The following is a 20,167-nucleotide window of genomic DNA, read 5'->3' on the forward strand; positions in this document are numbered from 1 at the left end:
GGTTCCATGACTCTGGTAGGTTGCCCAATTTGCTAATATTTTGTAGAACTTCTTTTAGCGGAGGTGTTATCTGATCTTCCAATTTCTGATAAAATTCTATCGGTAGGCCATCCAGTCCTGGCGTTTTCTTCTTCTTTTGCCTTTGAATTGCCTCTACAATTTCACACATCGTAATAGGGTCATTCAAGATTTGTTTCTGATTTCTGTTGAACTTATTTTTATTTCTTTTGTACAAATATTATTGGATTTGCTCTTTATCTCTTCCTTTTGTTGATATAGGTTTTTATAAAATTTATCTACAATAATTTTCAAATCTTGTATTTTATGTTTTATTTCATCTTTATCATTTTTCAGAGCCATAATTGTTCTCTTTTCCTTTTCTTTCCTAATTCTATAAAATAGCCACCTTGATGGTTTATTTGCATTTGGTGCTTGGGGGGGGGGTCAACAGTGGGAGGGCTTCTAATGTCCTGGTGGACTTCCTGATGGCACCTGGTATTTTTGGCCACTGTGACACACAGTGTTGGACTGGATGGGCCTTTGGCCTGATCCAACATTGGCATCTCTTATGTTCTTATGTTCTTATTTTCGAAATAATAAAATTTAGTAAATTCTATATTCTTGGCTATTTCTTGAGATAGTAGTAGGTTCATTTTATGATGTAATAGTTTAAATTTAATTTTAGGATCTTCGATATTTGTATTTTTTAAATCTTATCTTCTTCTACTTTAATTGGATTTCTTAATTGTTCATACATTTTCCTTTTCTGTTTTCTTTTCCATGCTTCATAATTAATAAATCTTCCCCTAATAAAGGCCTTGAACTCATCCCATACTGTATGGATTGAAATGTCTGGCTGGATGTTTCTTTTAAAAAATTCTGCCATTTCTATTTTAGTATCTTTTACAAATTTTTGATCTCTAAGTAAATCAATATTCAATTTCCATCTGAGGCTTCCGGTCTAGCTAAGATGGAGGACTGAAGCGTTTCGCAATCGTGCGAAGCGGGTGACGGCCACTTTTGACAGTTTGGGCAATATACAGCCCAACGCATCACTTCCCAGCGAGGGGGGGGACAAGCAGGCAGCAGCGCCCTAGAGGGAGTGTGAGGTTGGCGTAATCCAGCTTCGGAAGAAGCTGAATTGGGCTTTGACCTCCTCCCACGAAGAAGGCAAGTGCCAAGCAACTCTATAGTGGCCGATCGAGCCGGGTTACCGGCATAAATTCTTCGTCAGCAGACTTCTTTGAAGAGGGACAACAACTGTGAGTTAAAAGAAACAATGCGAAACCCGTTTTGAACGTGCTAGATAACAAAAACGTGCCGCTTACCTGAACTGAGTTTGGAGTCAATTTGAATTAAGCGGTTGAGCGGAAAATGAATAGTAAATCCCAGAAATCCGATTCCGGAGAGAAAAAAGTTGATTGAAGCCTTTAAAAACTGTAAAAACGCTTATTGTTTAACATTCCTGTGGTGAAGATGGAGCCGTGTGCGCAACTGTAAAATCGAAACTCACGAACAATAGCGTGGGAAGAGCAGGCTGGTGTCACAAAGAAAGAGGTCCGTGTGAAACATCCAGGAAGTTGAATTCCTAGACGGGCATTAGCGAAAGGAAGACAGTGGAACTTTTAAAGGTGCCGGACCGGAAGTGAGTTGTATGCGGAAGGAAGGGCCTGCAAAGTATCAATTTGACCTACTCTACATGAAATTACCATAGAGAAGTTGCGCCCGACATTTTGAGGAGGACTTCAACTAAATTTGCTTTTTTAATATATTTCTAAGGGTCTTTGGAAAGCGTAAACAGAGAGGCATGGAGGACTAAATCTTATCATCTAGAAGAGTGCTTTATCTTGCGAATCTGTGAATTGAAAAGAAATCGCCAAGACGGAGACCAGGAGAGGCAAGAAAAGAGCCGACTCAGACCCAGAACTTAAACCAGTTGTGAGACCTAGGATTGGATCTACTTCAACCCCCAAAATGACAAGGAAAAGAGAGAAAAAAGAGATGCAAGCCTCCATGGAAGCAATGGAGAAGAGAATGACAGAGGCAATACAAGCCATGGGGGAGCAGATAGAAAAAACATTGGGGGACCAACTGGAGAAGCAAACTCAGATTCATCTGAAACATCTAGAAGAAGTCCAAGAGAAGAACATAACAGCATTGAAGGAACTGGTTACTACAGAAATAACTTCAATCAAGCAAGAAATGGAAGGAGTTAAGAAGGATGTTCAAGCAAATGCAACCAAGACTACAGAGACAGAGGAGAAGATACAAAAAATAGAAGAGAAACAAGATTCTTTGACTCAACAAATTACAAGATCAGAGACAATGATGGAGTTCAGAAGGATGCAGACTCATCTGAGATTCAGAGGCATTAAGGAAACAGAGAATGAGAATTTAAAAGAAAAAATGATGGAAGTGATAACGGCTTTTTTGGGCGAGGAAGAAGGGTCAATGGACTCAGACTTTGATTTGATTTATAGAGTGAACTCCAGAATTGCAGAAAAGAAGAATTTACCAAGGGATGTAATTGTACAATTTGTAACAAGATCAATAACAGAGGAGATATTCAAGAAGCAATTCAACGTCCCTTTTGTAATAGAGGGAAACAAAATTATGGTGATGAGAGAACTCCCAAGAACAATACTGCAAGACAGGAAAAGGTATAAATCCTTGGCGGACAAACTCAGAGCTTTGAGCATCAGATATAGATGGGAGATTCCACAAGGTTTATCCTTTACGTATCAAGGTGGGAGGATTCAGATCAGATCGATGATGGACTTTTATAAATTTAAGGCGGACAATGCGGACGTCTTTGGAGAACTTTAAAATAAAACGCATAATGGAGTACAAATTGTTGTCATGGAATGTTAATGGATTAAATTCACCAAACAAGAGGAAAAGAATCAATCATTGGATACAGAAACAGAAATGCAACGTGATATGCTTGCAAGAAACACATATTAGAAAACAGGATATAAAATATTTAAAGAATGCTTTATTTGGAATTGAATTTTGTTCTGCGGCCTCAAATAAGAAAAAAGGAGTTGTGACATATGTGAAGAAGGAGTTACAACCTACAGAAATTTTTAAGGACATAGATGGCAGATACGTGGGTGTGGAATTAATGATTCAGCAGAAAAAAACATTGTTGATCAACGTGTACGCACCCAATGGAGCAAAGGAAAAATTTTTTAAGGATATAACTGACCAATTACAACAATTGACTTATGAGCAAGTTATTATGGCCGGAGACTTTAATGGGACAATAGATCGTCTAGACAGAAAACCACAAAAGGACAACGAATTCAGCGGAAAATTGCCAAAGAATTTTTTTGAATTAGTTAAGCAAGAAAAATTAGAAGATGTTTGGAGGAAATGGAACCCGATGCAGAAAGACTTTACTTTTTATTCCAATAGACATTGCTCTTTTTCCAGAATTGATATGATTTGGATGTCTGAAGAATTATCAATGAAAACACATAAGACTGAAATTTTGCCAAGATGTAATTCAGATCACAATCCGGTGGTATGGAGTTCCACAGAAAGGAAAAAACCCTTTCTGTGGAGGATTAATGAAGACTTGTTGGATAAGAAAACAGTAATTGAGATGTTAAAGGAAGAAACGAAACAATTCTTTCAACAAAATTTAAATAAAGAAACACCGATACAGATTGTATGGGATGCTTATAAAGCGGTGATGAGAGGAATTCTCATCTCGCAAAACGTGAAGCAAAAAAAGGAAAAACTTCAAAAACAAACAGAAGTGTTAGAAAAAATTGCTCAGAAAGAAAAGGAATTAAAAAAGAAGCCTGGAAAAAAGCAAATTATTAAAGAATTAAAGTTGCTGAAGGAACAACTGAATGAGACTTGGAATCAGGAAATGTATTGGAATTTAAAGAAGTTACAACAGAAATCTTTTGAAGGGGCGAACAAACCGGGAAAATACTTAGCTTGGCAACTTAAGGCTAGAAGAGAGAGAAGAATGATAACCAAAATAATAGAAGATGGAAAAGAGTTCGTTGATCCTAATGGAATAAAGAGATGTTTCTTCAAGTATTATGCTAAACTATTCCAAACAACTAGAGTTGATCTTGAGAAGATTAAAACATATTTAAAGGAGATTCCACTACCAAAAATAAGTAAGGAATACAAAGATTTATTAAATGGTCCAATTCAAAAAGAAGAAGTGATGAAGGCAATAGAAGAGACAAAGTTGGGGAAGGCGCCTGGGCCGGACGGATTTACAGCGAAATTCTACAAAAAGATGAAAGAAGAAATTTCCCCGGTCCTGGAAGCTTTAACCAACGAAATAAGAGAAAACAAAAAGGTGCCGGACTCATGGAAAGAAGCAATTATTTCTTTGATTCCAAAGGAAGGACAAGATTCAACAAATGTAAAGAACTACAGGCCAATATCTCTTTTGAACAACGATTATAAAATCTTTGCAAAAATTATTGCAGAAAGGGTGAAAAACTATTTACAAACGGTAATTTCTGAAGATCAAGCGGGCTTTTTACCCAAAAGGCAGATTAGAGACAATGTAAGAATAGTAATGGACGCAATTGAATATTATGAAAAGCACCCAGAAAAAGAAGTAGCTTTTCTGTTTGTTGATGCAGAAAAAGCTTTTGACAATCTTAATTGGAATTTTATGCACCAGATGATGGAAAAGATTGAAGCGGGACAACATTTTAGAAATTGTATTGAAGCTATCTATTCTGAACAAAGAGCTAAAATAAATGTGAATAAAGAACTGACAGATAACTTCAAAGTACAGAAAGGAACAAGGCAAGGTTGTCCGTTATCACCGTTATTATTTATCTGGGTATTGGAAATACTTTTACAAAAAATACAGTACGATCAAGAAATAAAGGGCTTGACACATAAAGGACACCAATACAAATATCGAGCATTTGCAGACGATGTAATGTTTATGGTGGAAAACCCAACAGAAAAATTGACATTGCTTTTTCAAAAAATAAAGGAGTTTGGAGAATTGGCCGGCTTTTACGTAAATAAGAATAAAACAAAACTTATATGTAAAAACATGATCAAACAAAAACAAGTGGAACTACAAGAACTGGTACAATGTGAAGTAGTTAAAAAAACAAAATACCTTGGAATTGAATTAACGGCAAAAAATATAGACCTATATAAGAATAATTATGAGAAATTATGGACTAAGCTGACTCAAGATTTTAAGAAATGGGATAAAATGAACTTATCACTGATGGGAAGAATATCAGTTATAAAAATGAATGTCCTACCACGTTTGATGTTCCTGTTCCAAACAATACCAATTCTGCATAAAACGGATTTGTTGGCCAAGTGGCAACAAGAGTTGTCAAAATTTGTTTGGGCAGGCAAGAAACCAAGGATCAAAATGAAAATACTTTGTGATGCCAAAGAAAGAGGAGGTCTACAAATGCCAAATCTTAGACTATATTATGAAGCGGTTTGTCTAACATGGATGGATCAATGGGTGAAGCTTGAAAATGACAGATTGTTGGGGTTGGAAGGGCATGATTGTAGATTTGGCTGGCATGCATATTTATGGTATGACAAGATAAAAATGGACAGTTTTTTTAAACTTCACTTGGTGAGAAAAGCTTTGTATATGGTATGGACAAGATATAAGAAGTACCAGAGTGACTTAAGACCATTGTGGATTGTACCAGTAGAAGTGTTGATATCTTACTCAAGACAGCGAGGTAGAGACTGGTTGCCATATAGAGATTTAATTAAAAAAGAGGGAACAGAGTGGGTAATGAAAAAGCAGAATGAAATTGAATATGAATATGAGTGGTTGAAATATATGCAGATTTATGATCTTTTTAGATCTGACAAAAAAAACTATGGTTTTAGAGAGGAAAAAAATGAAATTGAAAAGGTATGGGAGAGTGGAGGAGGAAAAAATATTTCTAAAATGTATAAGGTGTTGTTAAAATGGTATACTGAAGATGAAACTGTTAAAGAACAAATGTTAAAATGGGCTATTAATATGAATAAGGAAGTAGATATGGAAACTTGGGAATATTTGTGGAAAAACTCTATTAAGATCTCGACATGTACTAATGTTAAAGAAAATTGTTATAAGATGATGTATAGGTGGTACATGACACCTAAGAAGATTGCAAATATGAATCAAAATATGTCAAACAAATGCTGGAAATGTAAGAGGCATGAGGGCTCATTTTATCATATGTGGTGGACTTGTGAGAAAGCTGTAGACTTTTGGACAAAAGTCCACAATGAAATGCAAAAAATACTGAAATGTTCTTTTAAAAAAGCACCGGAAATTCTGCTTTTGGGACTCAAAATGGAAGAAGTCAATACGACTAAAAAAACTTTACTCTGGTACCTGATAGTGACAGCGAGAATGATTTATGCTCAGTTTTGGAAGACAGAAAAGGTACCAGAGGTTGAAGAATGGATACAAAAAGTTCTGTTCATGGCACAAATGGATAAGATTACAAAAAAACTGAATAACAAAGAAGACGATGAGTTTTTTGGAGAATGGAATGACTTTAAAATTTATCTGGAAAAGAACTGGGATGTGAAACAAAACTTAATATGTTTAGATCAATATTAAGTCAAATGATGTTATCTTTAGATTGTAATGATGAGAAACTGATATTGTTGATGATATGAAGTAATTTGGAGCAGGGGTGGAAGCATTGTGGGAAGCCATTGGAGGGAGGGGAGGAACTGGGAATGGGGTAGACAATTGATAGAATGAAAAGTTTTATATGTTGTATTCCTGAGAAAATAAAAAATTTGTTTACCAAAAAAAAAAAATATTCAATTTCCATCTGGATTTCTTACGCACTTCGTTAAATGCCAAAAATACGGGGTTGTGATCCACAAAAGTATTGGGTAAAATTTCTACTTCCAAAAGATCTGCTGCCATTGTTGTTGTAATCCATGCCATATCTATTCTAGACCAGGAGTTGTGTCTTGAGGAATAAAAAGTATAGTCTTTTTTAGTAATATTCCTGGTCCTCCATGCATCTATCATACTGTATTCTTCTGCAATCTGTAGAAATGCTTTAGTAAGAACTGTTCATGATCTTTTGATGTTCTTGCCACTTTTGTTATCCAGTTCTTTGTCCAATACAGCATTATAGTCTCCTATAATACAGATATTCTCACAATCTTTTAAAGATAGTACTTTCCTAATTTTTTTAGAAATGAATCCTGGTTTTGGTTTGGTGCATAGATATTTATAATTAGGGATTTTATTCTTTGTCTGGATATAACAATAGCCACAATTCTTCCATCACTGGAAGCATAAATTAATTCTGGGTGTAGCTGTTCCTTAGCGTATATTACTACTCTTTTTTTTGTCATCAGAGGCAATAATCTTTTGTTTTGCAGATATTTTATTTCATCTTTTTAAATATGTGTTTCTTGTAGACAAATTAAGTCTACATGTTGTTTATAAATTTGCTGAAACATTTTCCTTCTTTTATGAGGGTTGTTCAGGCCATTTACGTCAATGGAAAGAATCTGAAATTTTTTAATATGTTCCTTTTTTATCTCTGGCTTTATGTCTAGATAATATTTGTGAGGTAGTAATTGGTCCTTTTTTACCTCTTTTCCCTTTAGCCGTTTCATTTTTTTCTGTTTCTTTTCCTGATTTCTCTTCTTCTAAGTCTGACTCTTTTTCCTTATCTACATCCTCCTCTTGAATTGAATCAATTCTTTGCCTTCTCCCACAATGTTCAAAAAGGACCCCCTCAGGAATTAACCATCTAAACTGAATGTTGTTTGCTTTAAGAAGATCCGTCAATACAAAATAAGCCTGTCTTTTTTTCCTTACTCTCCAGGGAATCTCCTTTAAAAATCTAACCTCTTTTTCATTGTATTACCACTTTGTTTTGGTTTGCCATTCTAAATATTTTATCCATTTCTTTTCTATGAAATTTAATATGAACTTCTCTTGGTATTTTGTATTTTTTGCATAAGCTGAATTTCTTCGATAGATTGATTCTATTTCTGATAGAATTTCTTCTTTCGTTCCTAGTTCTAATTGTGTTGCTAAGTTTTCTGCCATTTCCTCTTTTAAGTCTTTTTCAACTGTCTCAGGAATGTTTTGACATCTAAGTATTAAGGCAGCTCTGTCCATTTTTAAAGATATTAGGGTTTGTTCCATTTTGTCCCCTTTAATTTTTAATTCTTGGACCTCATAATCTAATTCTTGCACTTTTTTTTTAGTTGATTCCTTGTTGGAAGCTATCTTTAATATCTCCTGTTTATTTTCCACTATTTGTTTCTTAATTTCATCTGTTTCTGATCTAGTTTGATTTGACAAATCCATCCATTTTTAACTTTAATGGTTTAATTTGATTTGTCATCTCCTCCATTTTTACTTTAATAGGTTCAATTTCTTTCTTTATTATTTCTGGCAATGTATTGTCTATCATTGATTTCATTGTTTGGGCTACACAATCTTGTATTAGTGTTTTTAATTCTTTTAGTTCTTTGCTACTCATTTGGGGGTTTGACATTGTACTTGATTTCAACTAGGCGGTATTGCCTCCCTGACCTGGTGATGGAATAGAGGCTTTTCTGGAACCACTAAAGCCTGAAGCCATTAACTAATGATTGATCTTAAATTATGTATTTTTAAAGTTTAAATAGGTACTGATGTATTACCAGGATATAATTTTCTTTCAGCAATGTTATTTAACCTTCCCCTTTATTTTTAAATTCTAATATATGTATCTCTCCTTTTTTCTCTCTCCTTACACCGTGTTCTCTTTCTTAATTTCCCACTACTTTCTTTTCTGCTTTTATTAATACTATGGCTAAATTAGTAATGTTCCTTTCTGTTTCTGTTTTTCTTTCCCAAATATTCCTCTCCTCCCATTTGTGACTGTCCGTCTTTCGTTCATTTTTCTTAGTCAATTACAAATGTCTTTCTCCTCTACTTCCGTCTCTTTCCATTCTTTTCCAAAGACTCCCGATTGCTTTCAAGTACTTTGGTATGCTTTCACTCTCTTTGCTGTGACTTTTCGCTTCTTCGCTTCTCTATTCTCGGGTTCCCCTGCCCCTCTCTGTCTCCTTATTATGACACCACCAATCCTTGTCCGAGCTTCGTCCGTGTTGTTTCCACTTTGCGAAGATGCCGCTGTTGCTCTTAAAGAGATACTTCCCAGTGATTATGAGGGCAGAAAAGAATGGAAAAAAAAGAAAAGACACCAAGTTATTTCTGCTATCAGGTTTCTGCTTTTATATACTTTTGCCCTATTACTTCTCTTGTTCGTTTCCTTCAACTGACTCCTATATTTAATTAGCCGCTTGGGGAAAAACTTCTTCCATCTTAACTAATGGAACCGTAAGGGCGTTCCCTCTCTCTTTCCTTTTTATAACTTTCCACTCCTCCTGTTTGCTGCCTATATAGTCCTTGCAAGAGAAAATAGAAAAATAAAAATAAACAACACTTAGCTTCGTGTGGTCGAGAGTTCTTTTATCCAGACCCAGTCGGTTCTTCAGGCTCTTGAATTGCCCGGCGTGACAGCGTCTCATCGGGGCTCCTTCTAACTCCTTGCTTCAGAGCTGGTCCAGATGGTTGGGGAAGGTTGCCACCTCTCCCCTACCTTGGCCAAATGCTCCCTGCTTACTCTTCCCCCACAAGGAAGAAATTTGAGGTGCTGGAATAGCCTAAGTGAGTTAAAAGGGGGCTGAATGCGTGGAGCCGATCTCACTCACACCCGTTGCCAGAGAGCCCTAAACCAGAAGTCCAAGAGAACTGTGTTTCTTGAAAGCTTGTGCTACAATAAAGTTTGTTAGTCTTAAAGTTGCTACTGGGCTTTTTACTATATTGCTTTCTGTGAAATCCATGTGAGAAGGAGGCAAATCCTCAAAGAGGGGAAGGCTGGATACTGATACCTATGAGATCTCCCCCCTAACTGGGATCTCCATTGCTGTTATCCCCTAAAGATCCTCTGGTTAAACTGCCAGAGGCCTGGATAAAATATCCACCTTGGTATTAAATTGAGAGCCCCTGAAACTGGCAGGATGTTCCCTGGACTCTCTAAGAAAGGTGACAAAAAGCTCTATGGAGAACATTAATAAAAAGGTCTTTTGATTCAAGCCTCTACAACTCCTTTATGTCCTGGCTAAGAGTAATTGACTCAAGCTTGCTGGAAAATAACTGAAGCTCTTGATTTTGCCCAGATCACTCCCTAACTTGATTCAATGGAGCTTCTAAGCAAAATTTCCCTTCCTGCTGCAGCCATGGTCAGCCTGAGTACATCTCACTGGCTTCTCAGTTTCATTTTATAACTCTATCACTAGTCTCATAATCCAATCTCTCCTTGTGGGACAACTTTAGGAGTTATTTTCAAACTCTCCACTAAGATTTCAGACTGCTACCCTAAATCCAATCCCATCCAAGCTAAATCACTGCCTCTTTATTGATATCATTAAAGGTGTAAAAAATCATCCTCCAGGCCTCCTACCTTTGTAGCTGGTTTTTGGATCAAGTCTGCTTCCCCAGGCTTATTCTGGAACTTCACCTCCAGATCTGCTTTCATCACCCACCCCCAGACTGGACTCTCACCCATAATTTCTCTTCAGGATCAGGCTTATATGTTTCTTTTCTCCCTTCAATTTTTCCTCAAACATCCCCTAGCTTGCTTTATTCCTATCTAGTTTTCCTTTCCTCAGTTCCCTCTCCTCCAGCACACCATAGCTCAGAGGAAGGTAGGCTTATACAAATCTATTTTTCACTGTCTCATTCTGCTGTTCTTGCCATTCCATTTTCCATTCTGTATCTCATTGGGGAATAAAGATTTTTTTCTCATTTAAGAGCTATATTCTCCATCATTCTTTTGAAGTGATGCCCTGAACTGGGACCCTGGCATACACAGGAAGCAGACCCCAATGTTTATGACCCTGGTGACATGTGTTGGGTCCTACACATGTAAAGAACACTTTGCATGTTATAGCCTCTGCATGGATACCTATTTGAGTAACACTACAGCCAGGCTTTCTATGAAATATGTGTACAATGACATAGAATGGCATTCTTAATTAAAATTAACCACTGAGTCAAGATCATTTTCTTTGTTTGAAGACAAGAAGGAGAAAGGTTTAAAGTTTCTTCTCCTGAACAATAGGTACAAATGACTGACTCTGAGAAAAAATAAAGCTATTCCCCCTCCAGACAAGTCTGTTTGATGACTATCACCACCTACGTAAGGCATTTGACACTTTAACAAAGGGTTCATTTCTCTCAGCTGTTGCAGCAGAGACGAAAATGTTCAAAAGGTGGGTAGAAATGCTTTCATATAAAGAATGGCTCATTAACTAGAGATGAATTCAATGACATTAGATTTTACAGGTTTCACAGTTCCAGGCAGTTTCCAAAATGATCTGTTGCACTAGGTATAATGGGAGATTTATCTTTGCTGTCTGAGCAATAATGCAAAACCATTTATTGCTTCTCCTGCAATAAGATATTTCTAAAAGTTTAATAAAAAATCTCATTACTGTTTTCTTAACCTGAGGTGCAATCTTTAGATACCATGTCTGCCAACATTACGGGTAGTATAATAGTAAACGGAAGCCTATGAACACTTGTGAAACAAATTTATGTAAGATAATTTCAGACAATGTCAAAGGTCTATCCCCAGATACTTCTTTTCCTTTCTTTTTTCAGATTAAAGTTCAAAGCATTCTTTGAAGTGTGTGAAAATGCATTCAAACTTCACTAATGTGAAATGAAGGTGTAAAGCATGGTCCTGTAACCACTGTTTAGACAACACTTTAAACATGGAAATAGTATCTGCATAAGACTGCCAAAATGTTGCCTGTTGGCAAAATCAAAGAAAGCAAATAAAGGTCAAACTAGTTCAGAATCTGGGAATTTTGTGACTGAATCCTTCCAGTGTTTGTTGAAATGCAAACAGAAGACATGCAGTACCTGATTTGGATCAGGGTAATAAAGAGGGAAAGAGATTCAACTATTTACCTGTCATTCAGTTTGGTGACTTTACGGGCTCCTACCCAGCTATTTGTAGCCATTTCACAATGCTGAGAGGACCTGATCATGGGTCTTTTAGCATGAGACGGATAAATGCTGGTAATTTTGGGGATGCTACAAAAATAAACAAACAAAAAGCAACAAAAACAAAAAATTAAACAAAATCCCCCAAAAGCACGAAACAAAAATGGAGGTGCATTGTGTTATAAACTAAAATGAAAGACATTTCATTTGTAGAACTTTTGGTTTATGCAAATTGTAATGAATGTTTTCTATTCCATGTGAAGGCAAGATTATCATCACAATTCAAAACGCCTGTTTTCTCTAAGGCAGTTGGAACATAAACCCAACTCTATCACATTATGCTTCTAATTCTGAAGCTATGTTCACTACTGTTACCAATTGATTGATCTATCGATTAATTTGGTATTTAATGTATTAAAAGCATTTGAATTATTTCACATATATAATCTCACTATCTGAAAGTATGGCCAAATCTGCATCTAGCATTTGCTCCGCTGTCTTGCCAAACCCACACTGGAACAGAAATTCCCATGTGCATTGCATGCCACTTTGACTTTGATTGTCGAATTTGATGGCAGCATCCAGTCTGCATGCCGCTTTCACTTTGTTTGATCTCTGGTTTTACGGTGGCTGTCTGCATAGATTTATGGCTGTTTAATGGCCATTCAGGGGTGACTGTGCAGTCAGTATGGCATTGGCCTGGGGTATTTGAATGTGGTTTTGCGCTGCATCTTTTTCTGTTCCAGTGTGGGTTTGGTACAACAACAGAGAAAATGCTAGATGCAGATAAGACCAACATGTGGAATGTGAGTGCAGCTGTTTATACAGGATGAGTGATGAATGACTACCAGTTCCAAATTCTGTTCTCAGCTAACATCACCTACCATTTATTTGGGTCAGACATAGTTCTCTCAGAGCTGTTCTCTCAAGAGCAGTTCTCTCAGAGCTCTCTCAGCCCCACCTACCTCACAGGGTGTTTGTTCACTACCCAAAGGAGTCTCAAAGCGGCTTACAAACTTTTTTCCCTTCCCCTCCCCACAACAGACACCCTGTGAGGTAGGTGGGGTTGAGAGAGCTCTGACAGAAACTGCTCTTTTTCAAGAACAGCTGTGCCAGAACTATGGCTTGCCCAAGGTCATCCAGCAGGTGCAAGTGGAGGACTGGGGAATCAAACCCGGTTCTCCCAGATTAGAGTCCACTTAAGCCACTTTGAGACTCTGAGTGAAAGGCGGGGTATAAATCCTCCTCCTCCTCCTCCTCCTCTGCCTGTGTTTCTTCCTTCCCTTTGTTTTTTTACACTGCCTCATCTGGACTGCCTCCACCCTTCTAGTTCTGTCCAGCCATTTATTGCATTTCAAGAATATATTTTATGTTACTTTTGCAACATAATTGGTCTGATACATTGAAAATGTAAATATGACTTAAAAACTGTCTCATGAACATTATAAAATATGTCCCCCCTGATATGCAGACTATATTCAGTAGCATAATATGTGAACCAGTCCCAGCCTGAGGCAAGAGAAAGGGTACAATAAGCACAGGAGCCATTTTCTAAAAGCCTCCTGCAGCCCAGTTTAAACCAGCTGAAGGAGAAGCTGTCCCAGCCAGGATCTACATGCCTCACTGACAGATCTCCCTGGGACATGAAGATGCTGGGTCTGGCTCCTTCTGCAGCACCATGTTGCAGAAGAAGCTGTCCTAGCCAGTATCTGCAGTCTCCCCGAGGCACACAGATCCTGGGTCTGAGTAATCTCCCCAGGCACACAGATCCTGGTTCCATAGTGGTATTGGGATCTGTGATTTTTTGGAAATACCAAAAATGTTCCGGGTCCAATAGACCCAAACCTAAAAATACTGAATTATTATTTTATTTTTTAAAAAAATATCAAGTGCTTAGACCTCATGCAGTAGTGCTAGTGAAGGTGGCTGGTAGTTCAGCAGCAAATTACAGTACATAACTTTCATGGCTGGATGTCCTGTAAGACATAACTGACTGTGCAGCTTGGCTAACGAGTCCCATTCAAATTTTTAGGGGTTGCTCAGGGTGTACAGAACCTATTTTAGAATCTTGATTTGTTGCTGCTGCTTCATCTTTGACATTCCTTGGACTGGATGTAGTGAAGAAACTGTCGAATTCACCACAAAATTTTCCTTTAGGAGAATTTTGCTGACAGCTCTAAGCAAAGTCTCTGTCCTATTTTTCTCTACCAACTAAGATAAAGGCTGATTTAGCACTAGAGCTGCCTCGTGGTTGCGCCACCGTTTGCCCCGACACTATTGGTCAATTTCACACCCGAAGCTGCGGGGCTGCATTTTGACTCGTGGCTTCGCCCGATTTTCCCCACAGTTTCGTGATACTGTTTTTTAAGGATCATGAAACTGCGGAGGAAATCGGTCAAATGCAGCCCCGCAGCTTCGGATGTGAAATTGAACAATAGTGTTAGGGCAAACGGCAGCGCAGCCGCAAGGCAGCTGTAGTGCGAAATCAGCCAAACTTTTTTTTTAAAAAAAAGCTCACAATACTTGAGGTCTGAGTTTACATGCCCATAGGAAGCTGATGGGAAGTGGCCAGTCCTTCAGTAGACATCACATTTTCTTTTTATGAAGCTACAATAAAGAAATGACTTTGCCAAACTTAGAAATAATATAATAAAGATTTTCATTGTCTTAAAGGAAAACAAATTCTAATTACAGTAGGCCTTCATTAATCTTCAGTTCATTAATTTGTATGATAATCCAAATAATTAACTGTCAGCCTTTCCCTCAGGGAAGATTTATAGTTTATACTGTTGGGAACATAATTATTTGTTAAGACTGTTTTAAAAAACTGTGACTAGAGTTGTGAAAAGCATAAATCAACTTCTTGTGCAACAGATTGTTTTGGAGGAAATCCAGGGAAAGTTAAATATAATGAAGTCCATTTGAAATGGAGGTGGGTTGCACTGAAGTCAATAGGATTTCTCATTAAGTGTGTCTGCTTAAATGCCATTGATTTCAATGGGATGCAAACACGTTTATTGTGATTCCTTTTGTTTTTTGATAATTGCTGAAGAACCTCACCATTATATGGTTCATAGCTTGCATGATAATGGTGCTGACAGTCAATTCTCTTGGGTCAGCTAAAACTTCTCCCTTTTCTTATGATTTCTATATCTACCCAACATTGTTATGTTGATTCCATCTGCCTAAAGCATAGGGAACAAAATAATGAAAGTTGCTGTCTAATTATACAGTTGTCCCGATCTGCTTTATAGACTGAGGTCAAATGGGACAAAGTGTCATTACATTAATTAAATGCATTGTTGTCAGTCAAAGAAATTTCACAAGTGATTTAACACCTGGTGCCATACTCATCACATGCCTTTTGAATGACTTTCCGTAGCAAACACAGAGGCTGACACACTTTAATGTTTGCTTATTAAGAAGCAAGTCAAACAAGATAATAGCTTACAGAGGTGATACCAGTGTGTTGAAGTTTGACCAGGGCTTTCATTAGCATTCCATTAAGGGAAGACTTGCTGGTAGTACACATTTCATTTGTGACAAATCTATGCTGCAAAGCAATCTGTGCAATGTTCAGTTCCATTTAACTCTTTTAGTTATATAACAATCATAACAGCACAAGTGTTGACTACCTACCAATCAGTCATTCATTCTAAACAAGAAGATGTTAAAAGTCTACAGTATAATGCTAAATATTATTGTAAATGCATTCAGAATGGTATTAGCAAAAGCTACAACAAATATAGCTGTTGTTTGGGCATGTGTTTCTTTGGTTCTGACAAACCATTTGGAACACTCTTCCTATGGACTTGAGGAAGGCATCTGTATTGACCTGATTTTGTAAATGTTGTAAGGCAGTGATATTTCTAGGGGCCTTTAGTGGTGACTAAAGACTATGGCTGCAGTCAGATGGGCAGTTTGGCCTGATACAGTTGTTTCCCCCAATGGATTAAACCAGCTGGTTCACACAGCCACATCTGGCAGCTGCTCCCCAGTCATACTCACCCTGTCCTAAGGTGAGTTGGGGATGGAGTAAGTAGACAGTAGATGAATTCTGGTGCTAATGGATCCCTGCACATTCATCCCATGTTGCCGGATGTCTGAACGCAGGGGAGCACAAAAAAGTGGATTGGTGGTCTGAACCCACCAATCCATTCCAGGAGGGTTTTAACTTCCCCAGCTCCACACATATAAGCGCCCCCATAGGAAACTGTAGTTGAATGCCCCGGAAAGTTGAGTGAGATGTTAAGGGAGGTTACTGGAGTGTAGTTAATGGGGGCTGGGAAGGGATTCCTGAAATTCCAGACAGAGGCACCACTTCGGTTGAGCACATATGCGCATGTGCCAGGGAATTAACCCCCCCAAACCGTGCTATGTGTTTTGCATGCTGTAACACTGTGAAAGATCCACCGTGGCCTCCACACAATATAAAGACACCTTGGGGTGCAGTATCTGACCAAGATTCTCCATCCCCAATTGAAACGGAGAGATTTGAGCTGCCTCCAAAGTGCCCCAAGCTGCCAGTCTGATTGCAGCCTAAGTTGGGTTTTATGCTGTGAATGACATCTGGGTGGTTTATAGATGCTACTGTCTTTAGAAATGGGATTGTCTATAGTTTGGATCTGTTTGCCTGCTTGGCTGGCCTTTGTAAGCTACCTTGAGCCACTGCAACTGGTAGGAAAGGCGATTCAAACTATCACATTCTGAGCATATCTCTGCAGAGTTTGGTGCATGATAAAGTTTATTTATTTATCAGATTTATACCCTGCCCCTCCCAGCTGAAGCTGGCTCAGGGCGGCTTACATAAAAGAATAAAAACACAGAAGTAAGCAATTTAAATATCCTAAAACCATATAAAAGTTACTAATAATCACATACCCAGTTTCAAATCCACCCAAAGTTACCCTTATTACCCATCTCAGTTTCAGGAATTTCTGGACTATTAAGAATCACTTTATCATGTTAAATTCTTCCTGCATCTTCCCAAGTCACATTCTGTACAAAACAATTTGATTGTTGGAATGGACTGCATTCTTGGAAAGACAGTGTGATCTGAACCATAGAATTATCCTGTTAAGATCATGATGGTATTTATGATTTTTCTGTATGTAAAGGAATCCTAAACATAAATTAAGATCCCCCCCACCTGCTTAGAGTCAAAACCAGCCATTCTATGCAGTTTAGGTTGGGCTCTTCTGATTAATTTATGTAGGCATCTCCCTAGCTTGTGTATATTTCCCATTTGTTATTTATCACTGACAATGTGTGAATAATTACAACTTGGATCTACAATTTACCTTGATAGCGAAATCGTTAACTTGATATTGTTACTGATAGCTGTACCTTGCTGGAAGAAAATAACCTTAGCTGCTTTATAATCACCTTCAAGATTGTAATCACTCCTGGTTGTTATATTGAATGTGAGTGATGTATAGGAAATTATTTTTTCTCTTGCATTCTAAAAAATTAAACATTTAATTTGGATTGAATGCTGTGAAAGAACAGCTGTGATTGGATAGCTTATATTGTCCAATTTACCATGCTATATTTTTTATTATTAAAACAGAAAACATGCCTGTTGTTCTTGTTATTGGGACTTGTTTTTTATCTAGGCCATGCCTATGTGGGATCTCTAATGAGTCATGTCCCTCAGTTTGTAATCATGCTAGGGCTTAGGGTGAGATCACACAAGCCGTTTGGCCCAACATAGCCACCACTCTCCTCCAGATTAAATGGGTGCAGTCACACAGCCACATCTGTCAGGCATTTCCCAGGCATACTCACCCCATTGTCGGTTGACTTTGAGCCAGGTTAAGAAGACACCGCATCACAAGTGGTGTTTTTGGTTCCCCACACATTCATTGTGCATGGCCAGATGTCTGAACACAGGGAGCACACAGAAAACAGATTGGTGGTCTGAACCTGCAGATCTACTTCTGCCGCTAGGGGGCGTTTTCTGAGTTTTTGACTATAACTGCATTTTAAAAACCGACCGGGCAGTGTGCTCCATGGCAGAGGCACTTCAGTAATGTGGATGCTTGACTAGGGGATGGCTGTGTGGGTTACCCGCAGCAGGGTGTGCTGTCTGAATGATATGCCCTGCAACATTTTAAACTGATACAATTAGAGGCAGCACCAATATCTCACTAAGCCACTAGTGTGATTACACCCTTAGACCTGTGCACCAGAAGTAGATGCTTCCTGGCATTTCATGACTCTAAGTATGTAACTGCTTGTAATTCAGCACAAGTCTATAGTCTTAGCATGGGTTTTATCAATGCTTTGCCAAAGAATAGATCAGCATTTTACTTTTCCTTGGGACTCTTTCACTGTCTCTATACTTCCTTGAAATAACATGTGCTAGTTTTGTTTGGGTCTCTAGTTCACTTGTTTCCACATATTTAAAATATGGATCGTCACAGTATCAAAATGATCTATAGTGTATATGGGTTTAGGATATTGTGTAGTCCAAAGGATTATAGTGCCAAAGTTTAAATCTTGACATTGATCCAAATAATTCTGGTTTAAATCATGGTGTGCTCCCTTCCTGTTTTCAAATAAATCTTGTGAATTCCACATCTAGGGAAACCTTAACAGCATGGATAGAATTATTATTAACTAGGAAAAAGGCCCGTTGTGGAAATAAATACAACGGCCTCTAGAAAGAGGCTCTGGGCGGGTGCCCCGGCCTTGGACACTCAGTGTCAATTTGCTGTGGTGACCTCAACAGGGTATAATGACCTGAGTCCACCATTTTCTCCAGAGGAACTGATCTCTGCTACATAAAGAACAGTTGTAATTTTGAGTGATCTCCAGCCCTTACCTGGAGATTGGCAACAATGGTTTCCCAGAAGGGAATAGTTGGTTTGGAGGGTGGAGTCTATGGATTTGTACCTGTCCGAGGTCCCATACCTCCTGAAACCGTGCCCTGCTCCAGCGTGGGTGTGCCTTGCCCGGGATGAGTTTAACTCAATCCCCAAGGAGTTTGTGCACGTGGACCCAACTTTTCAGTAAAAATAATAATAAAAAAACAATCTAGGACATGGAGAGTGGTGTTTAGGTTTTCCAAGACTTACTCTTTCCAATTAAACAGAAGAAGAATGAGGAAAGAGTATAGGAATATTTTATTCTTTCCACAACTCTCTCTCCTTAGCACCATAAGATGCAGAGACAAAAATCAGAAGGACCCTTGTTGGACAGACTGGACTTGGTAAGCATAAAAAATCCTGGTCCTCTCAGAAGAAGCAGCTTCCAAACCACTAACAAGTTATATTTTATGTTGTATTATTTTTCCAGCTGTCTGTAGAGGACATCAGGTGATTTAAAGCTTCCTTCTAAGCAGCTCATATTAGTAAAAGAACCCTGAAAATGTTCAAAAAGGTAGCCCTAAATTTGCCAGAAATCTGGTTGTTCTTGCAAAAACATCCAAATCTGAAATGGCAGTTGTGATTTCAGTGTGTCTTCAGTCCAGACCTTTAATATGATTGTATTCACTGCAGTGATTAATGGTAGATTTATGAATTTAAAATATAGAAGGCAACCATCTGGCACATAACCACATTGTGGATTAGCTTGTTAGTTATGCCTTAAATAAGAGCTCAGCTCATTTGAGCCAAAATACTTGAATGAGAAATATTTCAGGAATAGGGCAATGCACAGGAACCTTTCATTAGACTTCCTTAGCAGCATTTCTTGGAAAGCATCCTCTTACTTTCCTGTAGCCCTTTCCCATGACCCAGAAATTCCCATATTTTGAGTACTTTCACAACTTCTCCCAATTACTTCTGGTTCTTTTGGGGAGGGGGACAATAGTTTTATAGGGTATTGGTGAAGTTTTACCTGTCAGGTTTTCAGCAATATGATGCTAGTAAAGAGCTGAACCTTCATTCTTTTTCTGTTAATATATGGAAGTCTGTTCTTTCAGGATCTGGGAAGGATTTCGGCCTATTTGTCTTAAAGAGATCACAGGAAAAAGCCCTCATTTTATAAATAAATCTATCTCTGTTAGAGGAATACCTTAACTTAATCGAGATGCTGCAATTTTAAAATATAGATCCATCATAAATATTTAACTAACTTGCAATGTCCTCAAAAGTATAAATATTTTTATCCCACAATTCTGGATAATTTTCATTTGAAATACACTGC

Source organism: Gekko japonicus, unplaced genomic scaffold (genome assembly GCF_001447785.1).
Source record: "Gekko japonicus isolate JY-2015 unplaced genomic scaffold, Gekko_japonicus_V1.1 scaffold688, whole genome shotgun sequence".
NCBI classification, from domain to species: Eukaryota; Metazoa; Chordata; class Lepidosauria; order Squamata; family Gekkonidae; genus Gekko; species Gekko japonicus.